The 2,651-nt window shown below is 36.3% G+C and overlaps 1 long non-coding RNA gene across 1 annotated transcript; it reads right to left on the minus strand.

Annotated features, from left to right (window-relative positions):
- Positions 1 to 588: 588 nt before the first annotated feature.
- LOC120359316 lies at positions 589 to 1,667 on the minus strand. The gene is made up of 2 exons (XR_005576124.1): positions 1,304 to 1,667; positions 589 to 1,209 (listed from the first exon to the last, which is right to left on the minus strand). It is a non-coding gene; the product is annotated as an uncharacterized LOC120359316 (long non-coding RNA).
- Positions 1,668 to 2,651: the final 984 nt, after the last annotated feature.

A 2,651-nucleotide genomic window follows, 5' to 3' on the forward strand; every position in this document is an offset into this window, starting at 1 on the left:
AATGACAAAATATTTAATTGATACTATTTCACTATACATTTGGTAGTTATTACCAGATTTTTTTCCGTGTATCATCGCGCGATCGTAACCGTATTTTCGCGAGTGAGTTAGTGCAATCCTGTCGATGCTTTGAGAAGAAGAGGATGAGCCCTGCGAGGCAACCTTTAAGAGGTGAGTTCAAATATACACAACATATACACAATGAAAAAGAAGTCAGGTAATAACTACCAAATGTATAGTGAAATAGTATTAATTAAATGTTTTGTCAATATAACCAAAAATAATTTTATTTTTCTAAATATTTCGTAAGTATTACCAAATCTGGTATAAGTTTATTAAATATTTAGAAAAGAAAAATTATTTTTGGTTACAATGACCAAATATTTATTTGATAATATTTCACATTTGATAGTCATTGCCAGTCTTTTTTTCATTGCAGGATTTATAACATATCTAGCTTATCTAACCGATGGATATCGTATGTTACAGATGTTCTTCGAGGTAGAAGGCGACGAGAAGAGGACATCACCCATCGTCGCCGACTTATAATAAAATAAACGAACCGCAGTCGGTTCGTCGCGTCGCGCGTTTTTTTCCGGGAGTGCCGTTTAAGTATTGGACTAATGAACTTTTCATAACTCCCATTCGATAGAATCCTAATTCGAGGGCCGGGAATCGCACCCCCGCTGCTTGGCAGTGAATATCCTTACTGGGGCGTTGCGTATGGTGGGCGTGCGCGCCGCACCGCGACGTTTCATGCCGAAGTGCCCGTGCACGAGGTAATTCCGAGCCGCTTGTACGACATGTTCGTCTGCATGTTGCGCGGTTGTCTGGATGTGTGAGTTTACACGCTCTGTCTCCGGCGATCGGTTCGGTCCTAAGCGGTTAGAGTTCGGATCAGTTTCTTTGGGTTCGCGCGTTTCTCTTGTTCTCGTCCACCATCCTAAGGCTTTCTTAGATCCTTGATGCCCTTTTTGGATTCTTTGGATCTGGGGTTCGAGCTGGGTGAATCACGTTTAATCTGACTTGGTCAGAACCTGGCCTTGTAGGTTAAGCTTGTGACGAGAGGCTGGCTCTCATTTCCTGATTCGTCTAAATGCTAGACGTCGGCAATGAGTACCTTTTTCTCTTATCCTGCCCGAGTGTCTTGTCGACGCCGCTTGGATATAAGATCCAGTGGGACTGATTAAGATGATCCGTTGGCTGGGCCTATGAACGAGTCAATTTTAGACGTGATTTTTGTGAGACAACAGACGTAGGAATTCAATACCATTGATTTCGTTTTCTTCTGCTTGGGGCTTACCCTTGTTCGGGGGCGGGTACGCGTGCGTTCTACGTGCCGACTCGGGGTGCTGAATCCACGGGAATCCCTCTGAATGGGAACTCATATCATGGGTTTTATAAATCCGAAGTGCCGCAGTATTGCGCGAAAACTTTACAAATAAAAAGTCCACGCGCGCAAATTTAGTATTATTCGCGAGTGTTCCGCGTGTGCAACGAGAGGAAGAGGACAACCTAAATGACACTGAGAGGAGGAGGAGGTCTGGGAGAGGCATCAGGCCCCAGTGGAGCAACCTTGGGGTAAATATAATTTTTTATTTATATAAATTTAATAATCTTTTTCCTTTTTATTTGATCTTATCGCAATAAATTTAAAAAAAAGTTACTTAAAAAAAAATTTATATAAAATTTTATACACACTCAGAGAAAAGTTTAAATTGGTGAAATCGTTTCTTTCATTTGATTTTATTAAGTTGAAGTGAAATTACCTTTGAAGAAAATAAAAATTTATTTGATTTCAAGAAATGACGTTATCAATTTTTGTTAAAGTAAATATATTATTTGTCTAAATTGTTTATTTAATTTAAATAACTAATTGTTTAATTCAAAGAATGTACTGATAGAAATGTAAAAAATAATTTGTTTTTGGCGCACAACACCTAGTACGGCTCTTAAGCTCGTCTTTCCTTTATTGAATTGTTATTCGTGGGAACTTTGCATTTGTTTTTAATTTTCAAAAATAATTTATTTCTGATTTAAAAAATGTGTTTTTTCATTTAAAAAAAAATTTGTGTTGCACAACCAAACAATTGTTTTAATTCTACTAAAAGGAACAATCAAAAAATTTCTTCGAGTTAAAGAAATTTTTCTTTAACTGTACAGCAATGCAAATTTCTTTGAATCAAACAAATATTTTTTTACTCAAAGAAATGGGTGTACCTTCCTCCGAGTGTATAAGAATTAACTTTTGAAATATTAATTATGAGCGCAGTTTTAATCTTGTTTGTGTGTTACAGTAATCACCGCAGCTTCGTGGCTGAATAACTCCGCTCGTTGCGTATCGGGTCGGTGAGTGAGAAATCAATTTTCTTATTAAACTTTGATACTTTATAAATGTCCTGCGCAGGATCAAATTAAAATGTACAACTGAAAGAAATAGTTTTGATAACAATTTTGATAAAATTTTAATAAAAAATTCCTGGAAAATATTCTGGAATTTGCAGGGAATATATTTATAAATTTTGAATTTATAAATTTTGACACCCTGACTATATTTCTCTAAGTATCCGCGAAAGCCGCCCTTCGCAATAAATTAAAAAAAGTTACTTAAAGATTTATAATTGATTTTGCATAATTGTCATTAATTGAAT

The sequence above is a fragment of the Solenopsis invicta genome, chromosome 13 (assembly GCF_016802725.1).
Source record: "Solenopsis invicta isolate M01_SB chromosome 13, UNIL_Sinv_3.0, whole genome shotgun sequence".
In the NCBI taxonomy this organism is placed as follows: domain Eukaryota; kingdom Metazoa; phylum Arthropoda; class Insecta; order Hymenoptera; family Formicidae; genus Solenopsis; species Solenopsis invicta.